Source organism: Ictidomys tridecemlineatus, chromosome 6, assembly GCF_052094955.1.
Source record: "Ictidomys tridecemlineatus isolate mIctTri1 chromosome 6, mIctTri1.hap1, whole genome shotgun sequence".
Taxonomy (NCBI): domain Eukaryota; kingdom Metazoa; phylum Chordata; class Mammalia; order Rodentia; family Sciuridae; genus Ictidomys; species Ictidomys tridecemlineatus.
Genome location: NC_135482.1, coordinates 49,758,757 through 49,780,996, shown reverse-complemented (window position 1 = coordinate 49,780,996; position 22,240 = coordinate 49,758,757). Strand labels below are relative to the sequence as shown.

At 40.5% G+C, this 22,240-nt stretch overlaps 1 long non-coding RNA gene across 2 annotated transcripts in view; it reads left to right on the top strand.

Moving 5' to 3' along the window:
* LOC144378627 (uncharacterized) overlaps positions 1-22,240 on the top strand; it is an 86,172-nt gene that overhangs the window by 12,614 nt on the left and 51,318 nt on the right. The window contains exons 1-2 of one of the 2 annotated variants that reach the window (XR_013440533.1): positions 16,748-17,030; positions 17,380-17,530. This is a non-coding gene — a long non-coding RNA (uncharacterized LOC144378627). Of the gene's footprint in view, positions 1-16,747; positions 17,031-17,379; positions 17,531-22,240 lie in introns of those variants that run through there. The other variant, XR_013440534.1, reaches the window with a different exon arrangement.

Genomic DNA, 22,240 nt, shown 5'->3' with positions numbered 1-22,240 from the left:
GTCAGCTCCACAATGTGCCTCGAGTGGGTAGGTGGTGTATGGTCCAGAGGTGGTGATAGTGGTCTGGTTTGTCTTAACAACCTTTTTGCTTAGGATGGTAGTTATTTTTATTCTAAATGTAGATGGGTTTGAGGGTGGGGAGGAATAGAAGAGGAAGGAACTCTTGGGAGTCCAGGGGCTCTAGGAAAAGTCAACAGGAGGCTATTGCTGGGAGAAATCAGATCATACACTCCCTGAAGGTTTTATTTTCCACTGCTCTCCCAGTGTCTGCACCTAGCAGGTGCTTAATGCATGATCATGTTGCCCGAGATCAAGTGGAATAGGAGGAAGTGGCACTATCCCTTGTCACAACCAGGAGCAAGGCTTCTCTCCTTGGAGCGTTGTTAGTGCTGTCCAAGGACAGAGGTTTAAAGATATAAAAATGGGCCAGGTGTGGTGATCCACACCTATAATCCCAGTGATTTGGGAGGCTGAGGCAGAAGGATCACAAGTTGAAAGCCAGCCTCAGCAATTTAGTGAGGCCCTAAGCAATTTAGTGAGAACCTGTCTCAAAATTAAAAAAAAAAAAATGCACACAACATACACACACACACACACACACACACACACAAACACATACATACACGACTGGGGATGTGGCTCAGTGGTTAAGCAGCCCTGGGTTTAATCCTCAGTAACAATAACAACAACAAAAAAGTATTTAAAAATGGATTAATTAAAATGTCATTAATTTTCACTTTTCTTTCTTACATGCACTGTGGGCTGGAATGGAGCTAGGGCAGCTTGTTAGCATTACCTGACTCCTTGCTGAGGTGTTGGTGCAAATTCAAACTGGAAGCCCAGGGCTTTTTTCCATGCTTTGTTAAATACAAAAGGACCAGGATTCTGGTTCTCACACTGGAGCGTGTATCAGTGTCCCCTGCAGGGCTCCTTGAAATGTAGAAGCTGGCCCCTCCCCCAAAGTATCTGACTTCATGGGTTTGGATATGACTGATGATTTGTATTTGTGACAAGCTCCCAGGTGTGACCATGCTGCTCCTCCGAGACCACACTTCGAGAGCCCGTGGCTTGGAGGAAAGAGCCTTCACACTGCAGTCAGATGGAGCGGGACTCCTGTCTCACTTGCTCTGTTGAGCTTGGTCAGGTCGACTCTGTTTTTCTCATCTTTCTTATCTGCAAAACAGTGACATCCAACGTCACAAGGACCATTCTGAGGGTGAAACCAAATCACTCCATGGGAGTGATTCAGGATACAAGGTCTTCTTCCCTGACTCCCTTAGTGGGATCTTCATATACCTGGTAGAGGGCTAAGTCTTCTGCAGTATTGATTTCCCTTTATTGCATTTATGTCCTGAGGTCTTCACTATTACTGAACCTTTACTACATGAATGACATAGTGCAAGATGATTTTTATATTACATATAACATTATGTGTTATTCCTTTTTAGCAGATGAGGATACGTAAATTGCATATGAACATCACAGCTAATATGTGGCAGAATAGAATATTCAAACCAGCCCCTGCCCCATCCCTGCACTGTTAATTTGTTTGTTATAATGGTTCCCATGATTCTCCATGTACAGAAATGTGAGATTATTGGATCCCTTTCTCTAATTATTCACTTGTAAGGCAATAGAAAACACATCTGAGAATACTAAGTGATTATCCTGAGAATGTGAATAAAAGGGGTAGAATTTTGTTGTTGTTTCTTTCAGCCAGGAACTCTGATTCATCTCACCATGCTGCCTTGTATATAGAGGAGCTCGGCAAATGTTTATGGCATTAATAAATGAATGAAAGGCTCAGATCCAATGGTACTCTCACCTGCCTTCATAATTCCTGGTTTTCCTCCTTTAAGATTAATATGAACCACCTCCTTTATTATTCCTACAGAGCCACTGGCACTGGCTCTTGAACAATTGGTGAACATAGTCTTAAAGTCTTGGATCTAGAACTTTTGCAGGAGTTTTTATTTATTTCCTTCCCTGAACAATTGGCACTCACGGTCTGAGTTACTAGAATGGTTTGGAAAGGCAATCCTTCCATCAGGACCTATTCTGTATACTTGTAAGTAAAGTTACCCTAAGATAACCTTGAGCCCTTCCATAGTTGAGTCTTGTATCCCTAGGAAGGGATACAAAATAAAAAGCCAGTTGTTTTCCCTGTGATTTCTAACTTCTTCCACAGAAACCTCCAGAAAATCAGAAGAGAAAGCTGCGATGAGCAAGGAAGAGCACAGGGAAGGACTCTCAAGGACTCTCAGGGTAGGAAGGGTGGAAACAGGAGGTTTACGGCAGGGCTCTTAATGGGCACTGTTCAAAAGATGCCTGGCAAAGTGCCTCTTCCTGTTGGTCCTGAAGGCAGAGTGGTTTTCCCATGGAGGTCTGCTCATCGCAGTCAGGGAGGTACTGGGCGGTGTACTCTGAAAGGATGGTGATCTTAGGTTATTTCTGCTATAAGAACTGTAGGTTGCTGCTTCCTATGTTGGAGCATCCCTGTAAGAATATGAGAGAATAAATGGCGTATCCACATGTATACTTTTGTCCCTAAGATTTGGACTCACATGTAAGGCAATTTATTGCTCACAGTCATTTACTTATGAGTTCTGTCATATTGCCCCATACCTTTAATCCTAAGAGATATGTGGAAGCAAGACACAAAATTACAGTATATCAGGTATTTTTTTTTTATATTAGCGGAAGTGAGTAGATGAAAAATTATGTTTGGTCAATCTTAACTTTGATATCTTAGGGAGAATATTGTTTTAGTTTAACTCACATATGTTTATCAGACAGTTGTGTATCTGGAATCATGTTAGATGCTATGGATATAGAAATCATTGATAAAATCCACAAATCAAAGCCCTCTTCTATTATTGAAATATCTTACTAAGGTGTATGTATGTACACACCTTAATTCTTTCTTTTTTTAAAAAAAATGTTATTGTATTTTTTTATATCTTTATTTTATCTATTTATTTTTATGTGATGCTGAGGATTGAATCGAGGGCCTCACACATGCCAGGCAAGTGCTCTACCACTGAGCTACAGCCACAGCCCCAAACGCACCTTAATTCTTACATTAGTTTTGTGTGTGTAAATGGGAACAGGGTGGGGTCCCCCCATTTTTTATTTTAAAGAAAATATCATTGATTCCCTGTTTTGAAAAAAAAAAAGGTTAAGAAAAAATTTCTGAGTGACATTGGTGAAGTTTTCTTAAAGGATAAGTCACAAAGGAGAAACCAGCCCCACATCCTACTCCTGTGCTGTCCCTTCCCAGCAGCTGTGTCCTAGGGAGCACCCACCACCCTCTGGTCTTCATAATTCATGTATTTTCTAGAATCCCAGCAACCCCCCTCCCTCCAGTACAGCCCCAGGTAACCAACCCTCAGTCTCAGGGGAGACGAGGCTGACTGTTCTCACAAAGTTAGAGTTTTCTGTCTTTTCTTTCCCTGATCCACAAGGAAATGAATCCTAAAGTAATTCTTAAAAAGAAAAGAAAAGAAAGAATTTAAGAAGAAGGCGGCTGGGGAAAGAAAGAAACATTGATACTCACCTATATCCAACAAGTGCAAACTAACAGTAACTGGCTGGGAAAATTGGAGCAGTCCTCTGATTTGGTGAGGAATGGCCACCAGCGTGGCCGAGATGAAGCTGTTGGCTGCCATATGTACAGTTGCTTTCTCAGTGTTAACTCAGCACTGTGGTTATTAAAATACCTAAATCGGGGCTGGGGTTGTGGCTCAGCGGTACAGCACTCGCCTAGCATGTGTGGGGCCCTGGGTTCGATCCTCAGCACCACATAAAAATAAAATAAAGATATTAAAAAAAATAATAAAAATAAAATACCTAAATCATTTGGGGCTCATTGAATCAGTAGGAAGACACTGCTTCACAGTCTAGTTCCTATCAGCCACATGGGGGCAGCATGAGGATCCCAGACTTTAGATTTCAATTTTTACCTGGTTTCTTTGTCTCCACAGGGTCTGGAAGACAAACCAACAAGTTCTGGCTATGTGTGTGCATGTGAGTGTAAGACCTCCACCATGGCTATATAAAAGCTAAAATATATTTTTTTTTAATTTTTTATTCTAATTTTTATATATGACAGCAGAATGAATTAGAACTCATATTACACATATAGAACACAATTTTTCATATCTCTGGTTGTATGCAAAGTATATTCACACCATTTGTGTCTTCATCCATGTGCTTAGGGGAATGATGTCCATCTCATTCCACAATCTTTTTTACACCCTTGCCCCCTCGCTTCCTCTCCTCCCCTTTGCCCTCTCTAGAGTTCATTTAATCTTCCCATGCTCCCCCTCCCAACCCCACGATGAATCAGCCTCCTTATATCAGAGAAAACATTGGGCATTTGGTTTTTTGGTATTGATTAAGTTCATGTAGCATTATATTCTCCAACTCCATCCATTTACCTGCAAATGACATGATTTTATTCTCTTTTATTGCTGAATAATATTCCATTGTGTATATATTCCACATTTTCTTTATCCATGCATCTAGGTTGGTTCCACAGTTTAGCTATTGTGAATTGTGTTGCTACAAACTTTGATGTGGCAGGGTTTCTGCAGTATGCTGTTTTTAAGTCCCTTGAGTACAGACCAAGGATTGGGTAGCTGGGTCAAAAGGTGGTTCCATTCCCAGTTTTCCAAGGAATCTCCATACTGCTTTCCAAGTTGGCTGCACCATTTGCAGTCCCACCAGCAATGTATGAGTGTGCCTTTTCCCTACATCCTCAACAACACTTATTGTTGTTTGTATTCTTAATAGCTGCCATTCTGACTGGAGTGAGATACAATTAGAGTAGTTTTGATTTGCGTTTCTCTAATTGCCAGAGATGTTGAACATTTTTTCATAGATTTGTTGATTGATTGTATATAACCTTCTGAGAAGTGTCTGTTCAGTTCTTTGGCCCATTTATTGATTGGATTATTTGGTTTTTTTGGTGTTTTGTTTTTTAAGTTTTTTTATATACCCTAGAGATTAGTGCTCTATCTGATGTGCAAGTGATAAAAATTTGCTTCCATTCTGTAGCTCTCTATTCACCTCACTGATTGTTTCTTTTGTTGAGAAGAAGTAAAAGCTAAAATTTCTCTGTGACTATTTGGTGTTAATCCTACATTTTTTAAAAACCAATAATCCTGTGTGTGTTATTGTGTATGTCTTGTCTTCCCTGGTTGGATATGGGACACCATGATAAGACCTCGCTCACAGCCTTCAGTGGTTAGATTATGAAATCACTCCTCAAAGAAAATTTTTGAGGGCAGAATGTAGAATCCACTGGGATTTTCTAGGAAATATAAAGAGTTCTGGGTTCTGTTCCTAATTTTCCAAAGCCTCACCCTATGACTATACAAAGAGATTTCATTGTTCACTGGTGAACAGTTTATTGGCTTGGAGACTTAAAAATTCCTCTGGAGTGAAAAAGAGGGGCCACACTTACAAACACCAGCACTACTGCTAGCATCAAGGAATCCCAGGGGCCTGGGCCTTGTGGGAAATTCCTCCTCACCTAAGCCCCATCAATGGACATCTGAGAACCCAGTTACCCTAATAACTCTCACACATTCTGTATGCATTGTCAAATGCCTGATGGATGCTGGTCCCTGTATGGGCTCTAGGGATGCATGGGAGTGAGGATTAAGAAATGAAGAAAACCTTCCTATGCTCTCCCACAGGAAGAAACAAGAGAAATCTTGAAAGACCTTAGATCCATAAGAGTTCTCAGCACATAGAACCACACTTACTTCATAGTGGACAATAAATGTTAAGTTGTAGGAGGAGGATCTGACCCTCATGGTGTGCATAGGTTGAAGACTCTCTTTAAACAACATGGATTCTCTCTAAAGATTTTTTTTTTTTAAATCCTGCAATTCTTAGAATTCCACAATTCTGGAAAACAAACACAAGATTATCAGGTTGGGGAGATTCTACTCCATAGTTCTCTGTAGACAATTTTCAAAGTAAATGGCCGTGTGGTTGACCAAACCACAGATGAGTTCCTTAGGACCTACTTGGAATGCATATTTAAGGCACGATGGTGATTAGGTCTGTCCCATAGTAAATCACAGCACTACACACTGCACCCGAAACATCATAGCATAGCAGTCTATAGCTCTTGTCCTGAACTAGACTTCATATCTCAGACTCTAGACTACTTTGCAGTAAGGCGAACGTTCTTAACAAAGAATCCCATGTAAGGGGTGCTCTTGGAATAATCCTCAGGGAAAGAAGCCTTCCTCAACCCCGGAGGCTGTTAGGTGCCTTGCAGCTTGCTCTTGGAGTTCCTGTCCTCCAGAGCACAGATCATATCTTCCTAACTCCCTTAAGGCAGGGATTGGGTGTATTTTTACTCAATACGGAATCCCCAGCACCTAGTGTAGTATCTGGCCCAAAGTCAACACCAAGCAAACAAATCAAACAGAACTTCTGTGAATAAATTTGTGCTATGATTCCAGATTTAAGAACTATCATATTTCTTGGCCAGCCAGCCAACCTATTGCTGTTAGCTGTGTCAACTTGCAATTCTACTCACTTCTCCATACTATTAAAAAAACTGAAGGGGTATATGTATATATACATGTGTGTATATAAGTGTGATTATGTAGATATACATATTCACATATATAGAATATATATAGTGTGTAGATATTTTATATATATATCTGTATGTGTATGTATATAAAACTGTTGTAAAAGTTAACAGCAAATTGAGACAAATTATATGCTGTAAATATGTTAATCTGTTAATATCCTTATTGTATATTAAAAATAAGGAAACTTAAAAAAGAAAGAAAACCAACTATTTCAAAGTTGACCGTAGCCTTTGTATACAGCCTTTGTATACAGGGGCAGCATATTGGGATTATCTTGAGAGATTTTAAAGATCCTGATGCCTGTTTTGCTCCCAGAGATTCTGATAATGGGTGTGGACAAGGCCTGGGCATTGAGTTTTTAGAGCTCCCGAGGTGTATTAGTCTGTTCAGGCTACCATAACAAAATACCTCTGGGTGATTTAGACAACAGACATTGACTCGCTCACCATTGTAGAGTCTGAAAGTCCAAGATCAAAGCACTGGCAGGGTTGGTTTCTGGTGAAGCTTCTCTTCTTTGTCTTACAGATGGCTGCCTCCTCACTATGTCCTCAAATGGGCTTTTCTTTGTGTTTGCAGAGAGAAAGGAAGAAATATCTGGTGTTTCTTCTTTTAAGGATACCAGTCCAGTTGGATTAGGGCCTCATCCTTATGACCTTATCTAACCTCCTCCAAGGCCGAATCTCCAAATGCAGTCAAATTGGAAGTTAGGCCTTCAACATATGAATTTTGGGGAGGACACAAGTCATTCTGTAGTATCATATGTCTCTAATGTGGGGACTAAGGTTGCAGAGCACTGGTCTAGGAGCAGAGAGCATATCATTTTGAGCCCATTTTGTCAATTTGTCGGGGAATCTCTCAGAATCCAAAACCAGTTGTTATCCCCTGCTTCCAGGTAAGTTCTCTGAGGAAGGAAACATTTCCTGATGTTTGAAAAACGGACATGTATGGAGAAGGAACAAGGATCCTTTAGAAGGAATGGGATCAAGATTTGACTTCTACCTTGTTGAGATTCAACCTTACATTGGGTTGAGATAGTCCCAAATGAAGATCCACCAAGAGGAAAAATCTTAAGAAAAATATTTCATGAGAAGAGAGAAAGAAGGGTAATTTGGGCCCAGGGTAGGGCCATATTTATAGCAGTAATTATTAAAAAAAATGACTGATTGCTCCAGAACTCCTTTACCCATAGTATTTTTGTTGGTCTGGCTCAATGTGTTTACCCTGCAAGTAGGTGGCATACAGTGATTGATGGTCCCATCAGGGTGACATGGGCTGGGAGAGCATCAGTTCTCTAGTAGGTTGGCAAAAAAAACAAAAACAAAACAAACAAACAAAAAAATCCATGTGTATCCTTCTTCCAGCTAATTAGGTGAACTCTTTCTGGGAGATGATTCTGTTTGGCTCCACAGTTCAACCTTCTTTGAAGATATTAAGAACGTGGTGAATTATCAGTTCGCTGCACTCTTTCCAGCTGAGGATTAGCCAGAGCTGCTAGTTTCCTTGCCTCCAAATCTTTTTCTTGGATTTGTGACTGATAACTATTAGGAATGTGGAAGTCTTTACATACCAGTATCTTCTCTGTGCCGAAAGAGAAAGCTATGAGGTGCCCCAGCCATGGCGCTCAGCTTTGGGACCCTCTGAGCCATGGAGGCAGAAAGGGCTGGCACCACCACTGAAAGATGGAATTCAATCCAAGTCCCAACAACCCTTGAAACCCTTCACATGCTGTTAGTGAATCTGAGTGAAGCATCACTTCAGATGTGGTGAGAAGCTGAAATGGAAACTATTACATCAAAACATTTCATTTGGTGAGGGGACTATTTGGAAAAATCCTATTTTTTTTTTTTTAAGGAACAAAGAGAAGTTGATGAAAGGATTTGAGGTTATAATGACCGAAGTCTCCACTGCCTCCCTTCCTTCCCCCACCCTTCTTCCAAAATGGAGAAAAGAAATAAAGCCAGAGAAATGTCTTGAATATTATAAGCCTGCCAGGCCAGACTTTTAGCTAGGATAGCGTGGAGTTGTAATACCTTTTAATTACAGTTGTATAATTATAAATAGGAAAGAAATTAAAAGATGAAGATGTGGTTTGTAATGAAATTACCATAAATACCATGGCAAGCTTTAAAGTCGTCACAAAAATTCGTAATACAAAAACATGAATTGGAGGTTCACTTCTCCCAAAACTAGAAATTAAAATTTTGTGGATTCGTGGCCTTCCTTGTTAGCTTGGTATTTCCTCCTCAGTACACAAAAGCACTCTTAGTCATGCAGACATAAACAGACCTTTAAAGAATCAAAGTCCTGGTTGGTAACTCTTATGCTCTCCAAGCACTTGGGCAAGTGACATAGAACTGACTTGGTTTTCAGAGACAAATGGTGGAAACATCAAAAGAAATCTAGTCCAACTGCCTGGACGTTTTTGATTACTTCTCCTTTTGGGAGCTAGCATATGTTTTGTTTGTGATGAGTGAATTTATCTTGAAGTCTTTATTTAAACACCCATTTTATTTCCCACAGAACTGACAAAATCTTGAGATTCGGAATAGGAGACTGTAATTGCAAATTGCTGCACTGCCCTCGGGCCAACAGCTTAAGCCCATAGATCTGTGTAGTTAGATGCATGACATCATCTTTTAGTGCTTTTGCTTATCTCACAGGTTAGTTCCTGTTTGTTCAAACATGGTTAGTGACATCAACATCATGAAGTCAGTTTCCTAAGCCTATTCCACAATAGTTGCCCACTACTAAGACATCTTGAAAATGTGAAACCTTGATCAGAAGAGAGATCAAATAAGAAAGCCTGGCTCATTCTCTGTTGCAAACCTTTCTCTGACATTGTGAAAATGCTTAACACATGTCCTCATGATGGTGAATTGTACCTTTTTTGTACACGAAAGATATATTTTTCTTTTTCTGAACCAGGAATAATTCTTTTGCAAGAATTATTAACTTACAGGCTTGCACTATCAATTAGGAGATATCTTTTTGTGCCTCTGCTATGAATAAGAAGTTATGTGTGCTGAGGACTACCTAGGATTAAAAAATAGGATAGTAAAGTAAATTAGAGGATAACAAAAAGGCAAATATCAAGAATAAAAAGAGCTGAATGGAGAAGGCATTGTATAATGGCTCTTTTTGTTTAATACCATTTGTAAAGGAGACCCATTGAAGGTGTTTGAGCAGGGAAGTGACATGATAAAAATGGTCTTTTGGAATAAATCAAAAGGGGAATAAATAAGAAGGTGGTCACTGCTTCCCCTGTAGCCCTTGTGGAGGTAGTTATAAGAATATAAAATAAACATTATAAATAGGGGAATAGAGAAAAATAGGAAAAAAAGCAGTTATAAAAAGAGCCAGCTAGAGATATTAGGTAATATAGATGAAATGGAGGTATTAGGTCAATAGATGAAATGAAGAACACAACAGAGGGAATAAATAGCAGAAGGTAGACCTGGATGAACTAACTGGTGAGCTGAGAAATGTAAACCCTTTGGCATCAGTAAAAAATAAAAAGGAAGTTAAGAGATATGGAATTGAGAGAAGTTCAGGAGTCTCAGAAGGAGAGAATAAATATTAGTGAAGAAGATTTATTTTAAAATTTAATGGCAATCTGTAAAGGAATATAAAGACTAAAGGTCCAGACAAGGGAAAAATATCAACAAATAGACACATTATAGAGAAATTTAAGAGCCAAAACAACAAGAAAAATCCTAAAAGAGTCCTGAGAAAAAAAAGAGCAAATGAACTTGTAAGGAACAACAACAACAAAAAAGCTGCCATCACACTTTTCAATAGCAAAACTGGATGCTAGGATTCATGGGAGTCATAGTTTCAAAGGACAATGTAGCTCCTGGAGTTTTATACCCAGATAAACTATGGTTTAAATGCAAGGGGGTAAAATGAAGATCTTCATAGGTATATAAGTTTGGAGAATGTTTATCCTTTAAAGATAGGCTTTGAAATGCTATTGTAGGACAAATGATCATTGTAGGAGGATGCTGAGAATATGGGAAGTTTATCTACCTGTCTGTGCCTGGTCAGGAAAACAGAAATTATTTTAGGTCATTCAATCTGAGAAGGACTTAATGTTGGGGAATGATTATAAAGATGTTTGTAGGGCAAAGGGAAACACTCTACCCCAGAATTCAGGGAGCTGCTCCTGTAATTGGCTGAAATAGATGAGTCCATCCTGTGGTGGCTCCTGCTTGGTAACAGACCTGTGGTACTTAGTGACACTGGTGACGGTTCCAGTAGCGTTGGCTGTGTAGCCTAGCAGTACCTGAATCCAGCAGAAGCCACCACTGATGCTGCAGTTCAGGTTCTGTCAGAAACAGAGTAGCCTGACCTTCTTTCCACCAGCTGATCAGGTAGAGGTGCCTCCTGTTGATGGAACTTGGTTAGAATTTAGATGTCAAAGAAATGTCATCTGTAGGCTTCCTGCTCACATCTTCTTCTAGAGAATAGAGAAGGGTGAGTGTGGGGCTAAGAACAAACAAATATCTGGTGTTAGAATCATAAATAATGTAGAAAAGTGGCTTCCTGTCTAAATAATGAAGAAAAAAAAAAGAGTAGACAGGAAAGGCACATCCATCATCACCTGGAACAAAAACTGATGAGATCCACATGATAGGGAGGTGAAGGTCTGCTACGCTACTTGTGTCTTCTGAAGAAAGTCACAGATGCTAGAAAATTTGTGAAATTGATAGTGTTCTACCTCACTCGTCATTGGAGAGTTATTAACTACAACAACAGTGAGATAACATGTAACAGACATCAGAATAGCAAATATTATAAAATTGAATGACTTCATGTATTGGCAAGAATTTGAGAAAAAGGAACCTTATGCATGTGAGAAATGCTTAGAGAAATTGAGGATGTGTTTAAATCAGTTATGAGCTGCAAACATGCTTCTGGGAATATACACCAGAGAAACGTTTTCAACATATTCATGATGGGACATGAGTCATAATGCTCACTGCTACATTCCGTTTGGTGGCAGACAAGTGGTGGCTACTGCTAGGGAATTCAATCAGTAAAATATGGCAGGTGCATACACTGGAATACAAACTAGGTACATAAGAACATGATGGATAGACAAAAACATTGTGGTAATTGAAAATGGTAAGGTACAGAAAGAGGTTTTTTTTTTTTGTTTTTGTTTTTTTTTAAGAGAGAGAGAGAGGAGAGAGAGAGAGAGAGAGAGAGAGAGAGAGAGAGAGAGAGAGAGAGAGAGAGAGAGAATTTTTTTAATATTTATTTTTTAGTTTTCGGTGGACGCAACATCTTTGTTTGTATGTGGTGCTGAAGATTGAACCTGGGCCGCACGCATGCCAGGTGAGCACGCTACCACTTGAGCCACATCCCCAGCCCCCAGAAAGAGATTTTTTAGCAGAATATTACTTCTAAAGCCACACATATATACAAATCACTATATAAATTTTAGAAATACTGAAGAGGGTTGAATAGTGGCAGACCAAAAAATATATACATGTGCCAAAATCCGTGTGATTTTTTTTTTTTTAAAAGAGGTCTTTGCAGGGCTGGGGTTGTGGCTCAGTGATAGAGTGCTTGCCTAGCATGTGTGAGGCACTGGGTTTGATTCTCAGCACGCAAGTAAATAAATGAATAAAATAAAGGTTCATCAACGTCTAAAAAATATTTTTTTAAAAAAGGTCTTTTCAAAAGTAATTAAATAGGATCTCAAGGTGTGATGATCTTGGATTAATAAGTGGGTCTGAATCAAATAATAACTGTCCTTATCAGAGATACACAGCAGATGGAGAGGAGGCCATCTATACGAAGATGGAGGTGGAAGTTGGAGTGATTCAGCCACCAACAAAGGAACACCTGGAGCCTGATCTATAAATCCTACTAAGGAGCACTTCAGCAGAGTAGGAAGTAGCCCAGTCTAGGTCTGAAAATCTTCACAAGCAAAATTTCTGCTGTAAATATTGGCCCTAAAGAGCAGTGGGCCTCTATAGTGCCAACTCCATGTGGTACGTTTCCTTCTTCCCTTCTACCATTCAGACCTTTTAATAGAAGGTGAGTGTTTGAGCTTCTCTGAGGAAATATTCTTGATGCAGACAAGATAATGAACAGGGAAATAATGGTGGCTCCTAGTCTTTAGTCTTAATGATGGACGTAATTCAATGAGGATTCCTGGCACAAGAATTTTTGTTGGTTTGCAATTGTCATTTCCTGCAATTCTGCTTGGGCTCCAGGAATTGAGGCTCCAATTTACCTCCATGCTCTTCTGTGACTAGTTCCTGATGGTCTCTGCATTCATTTCCTGTGGCTGCTGCAACAATTCACCACCACATTTGTAGCTGAAAAAAACAAATTAATTAGATTACAGCCCTGGAGGTCAGAACTATGAGTGAGTTTCACGGGGCTGCAGCTTAGGTGTCCTCTGGGCTGGTTCCTTCTGAAAACTCTAAGGGGAGACTTTGTTTTCTTGATTTTTTTCTCAGCTTTTAGTGGCTGACTATGTTCCTCATCTGGTGATCCCCTGTCCCCCTCTTTCCATCCTCAAAGTACATCCCAGCAGTCTCTGCTTCTATCTTTATACTTCCTTCTCCTGTGACTCAAAGTCATTCTGTCTGCATCTTAAAAGGATCACATCACACCCACACAGGTAGTTCAGGATAATCTCCTCCTTTCAGCATCCTTGACTCAATCACATCTGCAAAATCCTTTTGGTAGATATGATAACATTTGCAAGTTCTAGAGACGAGGATATGGGCATATTTGGGAGCTGTTATTCAGTCTACCACAGTTCCTAACCACAGAGAGGAGTACATTCTGAACCTTTATTTCATAGCACTGTGAGGCCTAGATTTGCTCTTTCGCAATGAGCATTCACTTGGCATTCCTGGGGTGAGTACTGAAGCTTCTATAAGCCCACAAAACCACAGGCTTTCTTCAGGACTTGTCATGTTGGCCCACACAATTGGATCGATGTTCTTTGGATTCTTTTCCCGTTCATGATCCCAGGTCTCCAGCTGCATGAACTCCGGCACCCTGGCAGACTGCATGGTATTCTCCCATTTTCAGCCAAGGGAATGGAATCTCAGTGGATTGACTTGCAGGGTCAATGAGGTCTCTGCAGCCATGGACTAGACATCTCTGGATGTGTGCACCAACTGTTATCCAGCACAGGTTCTTCCCACCTGTCCTTGGTCACATTAGTCACGGTATTATTCGCTGTGCTGTTGATCACTTCTTTTTGAGGACCAGGGCTTCAGCCAACTGGATCTTGCTTTGTCCCAGACTCTATCCATGCCTCCCTTTATCAGGTCATTCTTTTAAAGTCCTATCTTTCCCTGAGGTCAGGTTCTTATGAGTTATGAAAGCTTGCAACGAAATTGTGAATGCCTTCTTAGAAAATATCTTCTATTTTATCTAATATTTTTCTGATTATGTAATCATATGAGCTAGCTAATTTATCTAATGATATTATCTAATATTTTATAGATTTCTTACTTTGTTTTAATGCAGTGCTGGGGATCAAACCCGGGATTGCTCTGCCACTGAGCTACAACCTCAGCCCTTTCTATTTTTTATTTTGAGACAGGTTCTTGCTAAGTTGCTGAGGCTGATCTTGAACTTGTGATCATCCTGCCTCAGCCTTCCAAGTGGCTGGGATTAGAAGTGTGTGCCACTGCACCAAGCTCATGTTATAGATTTCTAAAGATGTAATATGAGTACACAGTCAACCCACCTGGGGTCTGCAGGGATTAGATGGTGGCAGTAGCCTGCCTTAGGGGACTGTATGCTGTGGTCTTCTTCTACACCTTTCCCTTTAGGGTCTGTTCTCTGTGCGTGAGTTAGCCACTGCTGGTAACAAATTAACCACAAAATTAATAGCTTCAAACAACAAAATTTATTATCTAGCAACTTTTGTGGGGTAGGGTTCTATATATGTAGAGTGGCTTAGCTGGATGCTTCTGACTTATACCATCTCTCATGAGGCTGCAGTCAAGATATTAGCCAGAGCTGGAGTCATCTCATGTTCAAATGGTAGGTTCTGTCTGCTTCCAAGCTCAGTCACATGGCTGTCTGCAGACCTCAGGTTCTCACTAATGGGAGAGCAGGTCCTTTGACCTGTGGCCTCTCGATAAGGCTCTTCTCAATATGGCACTTTGTTTCCCTCTGAGAGAGTGAGTGAATGAGAGAGAGAGAGAGAGAGAGAGAGAGAGAGAGAGAGAGAGAGAGAGAGGGATTTTTTTTATAACTTATTCTTGGAACTGATATCCCATCACTTCTACCCTTTCCATTTGTTAGAAGCTCATCACTTAATCCAGCCAACACTGCAGGGGATGGGGCAAGAACTACCAGAAGGCAGGAATCACTGGAGGCTATTGTAAAAGCTGCCTGTTAAACCTCAGGAGGAAGTTGGTGACAGAATACCATCTATCTGAAGGGAACAGAGAGCCTAAGAGTTGAGAGGGGTCACAGGAGCCCTAAAGATAAAGTGTTGAGCAGAGTTAGACATTTACTCATACCTCAATCAGATGCTACCCTTTATCCCAGGCTCCTTTCTGGGCTTTATTTTATACCTCTGAAGAGTATGATGCTTTTTTTTTTTTTTTTAATACTCGGTAAAGACTCAGGTTGTAAGTTCTGTGTTACTTCTGTGTTCAAATCTCAGTGTTACTTTGTAAGCCTTGGCTGTGTTCCTTTGAGTTCATCCCACATGTATGTGTTTGGGGGCTTAGTCGGGGACCCATGCAGATTGTTTGCACAGAATACAAGGGGACTCTTCTTTGGTTCTCTCCTCTCCTGTTGCCCTCCTTCCTTCCCAGCAGTTGGCTATGATTACTCATGTTTTTTTTCCGTATCTACTCACCAAAAAAGACAGAATACGTTCCGTTAGAATTTTAGCTGCAAATGTCACACCATTTTCTGGTGATGGCCAATGGATAAGGGAAAGTTGGTAAAAATCAAAACAAAACAAACCTACTCACCAAAGGAGAAATTTATTCCTGTGCTGATTTCAAATTTCATCTCTCTCTGCAACCTGTTGTTATTTACTTTCTAAAATCCTCAGAAGTTTGTTGTTGTTGCTGTTGTTATTGTTTCAATTTTGTCCAGAGTTTTCAGGAATCATTGATGGGAAGGTTGTTGACATATGAGAGAAAAAAAAAAACCTCTACATTATGTTAAATGCATTGGATTCATGTTTAAAAATAAATTACAGTGGGTGGAAAAAAGGATTAATACGTTGGGACTCACTGAGTCAAAGTAACTCATTTATTTGGCTTCCATAAAAGTCCATAAGGGTTCTAAAACTCACTTTCTCCCCTGGAATTAAAAGAACACAGAGTATAATGCTTGATGGACCTGATTTAAATTCCAGTTCTACTAGGAGAGTGACCTTATGCTTACTTGGTTTCCTCATCTGTAAAAACTGAGTCATGTACATAACTCTGTTGTATGGATGTTGTCTGAGACAATATGGTACCCAGGAGGCCTTCCACAGAGCCCTGTATCCTTCTCTTCCCTTTCTTTTATCATCTGTTTCTCCAGAAAGTTTATAGCCCTGGCATATTTTGGCATTTGCTAGACAATTATCCAGAGCATCCCAGCATGCATACAAAGAAAACAGCTCAGTAAGAATGGGTATCTTTGTAGAGAGAGTGTTGGTGTGTGTAGAGGGCTGGCCCTCTGCCTGGGATGCAGAGGTCAGTGGAGCTGCCGCCAGCTGTCTGCAGTGTTAGCCAGGGAAATCAACTCACAGCCCTCCTGGCACCTACTGCTGGACTTGGGTAAACATAATTACAGCCTTTAAAAAGAGAAGAGGGAAAGCAACCAAATCTCCACTCGCCATGTAAACAGGATGTCCACTGAATGGCAGCGTGGAGATGTTTATATTCTGTTTGGGGACAATTGACAAAAGGCCTCGGGGAGCCTTTATTGCTGCCTGGGGCAATGGTCTGCCAGGAGTGGTGGTGGCTGGGTTCCTCCCGGCTTTGTGCGTGCTGTGAATGCTGGGCTTCAATGAGAACTCTGGGGCTCTCTGGAGCTGGGAGGCAGACCTTTGAGAGTCTGGGTCTGGTTACCTGCCAAAGGCCCTTTATCCACAGATAAGGTCATTCTGGTGTCCAGTGCAGAGTTTCCAGCATACCCACTGTGACCTATTAAACAGTGATCTTAATGATGATTCACTTAGAACAAGGCAGCAGGCGAAACACTTCATTCACATAGATTATCTTGTTTTGCTCTCCTACAAACACTTGGCCCAATTTTCTCACTCTCATTTTTTAGCTAGGAGGTTTTGCAAAGATAAGCCACTGTTTTTGAAGTCATGTCCAGTGTAGCCTCAAATCTGGGCTAAATAGGAAGCAGGGACCATCTACCAACTTCAGATCCCTCTCTTTAGGGCCCAAATGAAAACATTTATTGAAGGTATGGTTTATTTGTTTTATTTGCAGTATTGGGAATCAAATCCAGCATCTTGGCCGTGCTAGGCAAGCACCCCTACCAATGAGTCATACCTCCAGTCCCAAATGATTTTTTTGAAAAATATACTAAAACTTTGTTCTCTATGGACTTCCTAAGGAACTCATGTTTTACCCCAGGAGTGAGATTGTGTTGCGCCATGTATTCCACGTGGTCCTGCTTTCACCCCAGTGACCCAGGGTACACATTGGTCAATGTTGGCTGTGGTTGCATCTTGAGTAAACATGATGGACTAATTGGACCAAAGAGGCAAGTCCTGCTTTCATCCAGTTTTGTTTTGTTTTTGGAATTCTAGGCAAGAAAAGCATCTCTTCTCTTGAGGCCATCCAACTCAGTTTACTTCTGAAGCAAGAGAAATAGTAAAAGCAGACACTGGTCTTGGCTGGCTTTTGTCTCTGGCACATACCCCTGGAGACCGGTTTTGCTACCCATCTTCCTGGACACTGGTAAGTTTAAATGCAATTGTAAACATAGGCTAATCAGGCTTCTCTACACCAGGAAGTGGTCTCTCTACCTTTATAATTCCAAGTGGAACAGGCTGAGACTTGAACAGAAGGGAGGGAACATACTTGTTTTTGCAGAAAGAATTAGGACATTCACACGAGCAGTTTCAGAACACTGCATGGCCTTTTCTAATGTCTGAACATTTAGATTATAGGGAAACTTAATCATCAGCCTTTCCCTTCTCTATTCAGTTCTCCTCAAGGGGAGACACGTGGGTGGATAGTTTCCCTGTCTGGGGCTAAGGCTGTATTATTAGCATGTTACAGTCAGGCACAGAGACTTGTTCTTATATGGCCCAAGTTTTAGGAATATCATTGAAAAAATAGAAGCATTCTCAAGACTACCCAAATTGGTGGTGTTTGTGTTGTTTGGGTGATAGTAAAATGCTAGAAGTGAGAAGTTCCTGTGGTGTGTGTGTGAGTGTGTGTGTGTGTGTGTGTGTGTGTGTGTGTGTGTGTGTGTGTGTGTGTGAAATTTTTGTCATGCTAGCCATTGCATCCTGAGCTATGGAAGACTCTGTCCTGGAATGCTGGGCTCATCAGCTGATGATTTGTCCTGTCCATATGTGCACCAGACCTGCAGACAGACCTGGGAATTTAGCTATCATTGGCCATCCTTCTCAGTGGTCTCTTTTCCTTATGTTCATTCCTTCCTGCACACGGTATGGTCTTCTACCCTCTTGCTACCCTGCAGCTCTAGTGTGCCCAGTCTCTGCTCCCAAAGTAGCCGCTGTTCACAAAGGGTGCAAGCCACCAAGTTGGGTGGCCTTGTCCAGTTCTGCTGGCATGCTGGTGTTTGATTTTTTTTATCTTGCTTTATGAAGAGAGATCCTATCCTTGATCCTATCACTGTAAATATGAAAGAAGTTGAAATAGAAATGTAACCACTTCTTTCCACATTTCCTATACAAACTGAGTTGGCATTCTTACCTCAAATCTGCTTGGTCCAGTGCCCAATTTTAGCCTTGATGTTCTCCATATGTGACCTACTCTCTGGTCTTATGCCTGGTTATACTCCATAGCACACAAATGCACAGACCTCCAAACCCCATTTACCCTTAAAGGATTTCCCATTTGAGGGTATAAAAGTTGAATATCTGGAGAGGAGGATGGGTTATTTTGGGGGAGGTCAGTACTTGTTAGTTGAATAAACAATATCCAAGAGACAAGAAGATAATGGTCCCAGTTTGGAGACTCTCTCCTTTTTTACTCTCAATATTTCTCCTTTGAGTTACCATTGGATATGTATATTCCATTGAATTTCAAAGCTGGTGTCTGATCTCACAGGCACACTTGGAAATGAGCTTCTGCTGAAAGTCATAGTGAGGATCACAGGCAGTGAGGATCACAGAAGATCTAAGTGATTGGATAGGACTTAAATAAGGGATGAGGGCATTGTTGGTATATATTCTGTTCTGGCATTACTTTTATTATTGGCAAGGTGAGTTAGCATCGTTTTCCCTCAATAAACTCCTTTTGTTTGCTCAGGTCACATTGGCCATAGTTACACATGGAATCCAGTCCACCCCATTGGTTGTTATTGTAATTGGGAGTTGTGATCCCATTCATTCCACCAACTGGCTTATTGATCTGTTGAAACCTACCCATGTGTGTGGCCAGGAAGGGCTCTGTACCTTTCCTCTGCTTTCTGTCTTTCCCTTATTTTCTACATGGCTAATGCTGCTGCTGATTCTTCCACCTAATTTATTCCCAGCCCCTGCTCTAATCTCTTTCCCTACTGCTAGTGGCTGCTGCTTCCAATGGGCTCTGCTGTGGCTCCAGAAAGCACCAAGACCCTCCTACCAAGCCTAGCTGAGGGCTACAGCTCTTCTAAGTGGAAGAACCTTTTTGTCTCCCAAAGTGAGAGGTCTTTCAGCCAACCTGAGAGTTGAAATATGACTCTAATAACTCAGTCTCATAACTACCTGCTTGAGTCATAGAAGAACACCCTAGTTGCAAATTAAGTTTAGGTTCAGGAAAAGAAGCAACATTGCTCAAATGTCTGGGGCCTGGAGCTCTGATCATTAGTTCCACATTTCTTTTCCTCTCTTGCAAGGGCTTGGAGTCCTTCTATAGTTGGAGTTTTCCTTTTAGGTCTTCCTAGGTACTGTAAATGTCACACGTAACACAAAACTCCCATCAATACCATTTTCATTCGCAGAGACCCATTGAGATCCATACAGATATTTTCTTTTTTCTAAGCTAATCTCAATAATATCACATTTTTTGGGAAAAAAGATGTTAGCTGTAGTTATGTTTCAAAGACAGGATTTTTGTTTGTTTTTAAATGCTTGTTTGTATTTGTAAAGGTTTTTATACTTAAAAAAAGGACAAAATAAGATTCAAAGAACCCCACAGATGTTTATTGTTAAACCTGAAAACATTGCCCCATCCCATTTACTGTCATTCCTCTCACTTAAGAATCTGTATAGAAGAGTCATGTTTTCCAAGACCCTAAAGTGTCTTAAATATGTTCCTGTTGGTTGTTGGTTACATAAACATCCAGATGTGCTATTTTACAGATCACAAGATATATCAAACATGTCGCTTTCATTTTCTGTATTCTGCATAATTTCTTTGTCTCTAGCTTTTGAAGATGCACTTAAGTTTTTGTTTTTTGGTGAAACTGAGCTAACTGTGTGTGGCCAACAAAGCTCTCTGTCTCTTTCAGCTCAGTAAGTGACACTTGCAGTTCACCTCTGGGAGATTTTGTCAGCAGAGCTTGACTCTCTGCGTTCTGCTGGAGGGGGAGTAGCTGCAGCCACAGCAGCTGGGACGACTATGGGTTCTCCTAATGCCCTTGGCTCAGTCAATAGAAGAGCAAACATGAGAATCAAATGAATGCTCTCTGTTGATATGTATTTATGAGTCTCTGTGGAAGTTACAGAGAACAGGGAAAAGGAGAAAAGATGTGAGTAGAAAGAGTCCAAAAACAGATTAATTAGGGTTGCTGGTGGAAACTCTAAATGATTCAGGGTTTCTTTGGATCAGAAGAGAGTCACGGGATTATTAATTGGGCATTCTTTATGAAAGAGAGAGAGAGAAAGACTTTGAGGGAGCACTGACTCTCTCAAGAAAATATAAATTGGCCTTTGGCAGGAAACCTGCTTTTTCTTGCCATCCGAGAGTCATGCGAATCTTAGGAATGGCAAACATCTGTTTGAAGGGCATCCAACCTTGAACTGGCACAGAACTCACAAGAAATTGCATCAGGATTTGATGTGTAGTTTTCATTCAACACAGCAGGCATGGTGGGTGACATTGTGGCCAAGTATTAAGAAGGGACTCACAATTCAATAAATATTTAGGGTGTCTAGTATGTGTTAGTCACTATGCTATGTGCTGGGTTACTAGGGCCACCTTGGACCCAAATAAATGATTTCTTCACACTGACACTAGGATAAGAGTTCACAGTGTATTTTCATCAATATGCTATCCCTTTACTGTGTTTTTTTTTCTCTTGTGCAGTCTGAAATTTGGTGGACAATTACAATGCACATAATGTAGACCAGTGCTTCAGAGAGGCTAAGCCTAATTCCACCATTGTGCATGTGAACTGGAGTGCCAGTCATTCTTTCCTCTTGATCTTCACTCCTTGAAATATTGGCAGATCCTCCTGAAGTGGTTATGATAAGATTAAAAGTATAAAAATAGTCTGGGATTTATGAGTGCAAATTTGCTTTTGTAGACTTTGTGCTCTCTATTTTGCAGAATCATAGTAGTTCTGATTTTTATATGGTAAAATGGTAGATGTATTATATATTATCTAATTTGCTTTGTGGGTGCTGGGAAGCAGTTTTTAATTAAGTATGTTAATACCCCTGCCACTCAAAGGTATGAATATCAACACTAATTGTGATAAAGACTATTAAATAGCTTCACATCCCTGCCAAATATCCTATGAAAAAGATTTGATTTTCAAAGCTTTTTTTAAAAAATTTCATAATTGTAGACAAGGAATGATAGACTTAAATATTAATGAAGACTATTCACTATAACCAAATAGTTTATAGATGCTGGAACAAAAGTTTACAAAGTACGTTGCTTTGACTAAGTCATACCTTTGCTATAATTGTGTGCTCAGATTTACCCACAAAACAATTTTGACTTTTCCCTACAAACACATTTAATGGGAGGAAAATCCTCCCTGTCCCTCTGTCCCCCAAAGAAGATCTTCTGCCATCATGTTTGGAATTGTTCTCCAGGCGCCAAGGCTATTGGAATCACTCTACTAGTTTAACTTTTGTGAACCATAATGTGTAGTAGAAAACAGAATTCCATTACAGCCTCACAAATGCTACTGAATTGGAGCCAGAAAGCATTTTTTTGAGGCACTGAACAACATAAAGCCAACATCTTGGTCCATGGCTCTGGAGGCATCAGCATCAATAGCTGGAAAACAGGGGGACGAGGGATGAATGGGGCTGGTGAATATAACCTCACTTGTCTCATTTCTATGCCTTGTGCATCCCAGATTTCTCCCCAAATTTCTTCCCAATTCTAGGACCTTTGTTCTTTCTGTTTTCTCTTCAAAGAACATACTTCTTGTGACTTTTGAAGAACCATTTCCTTCTCATCATTTGGACATCAGCTTACATGGCACCAAGGGAAGGAAGCATTCCTTGACCATCCTATCATCCTATTTGATGTGGA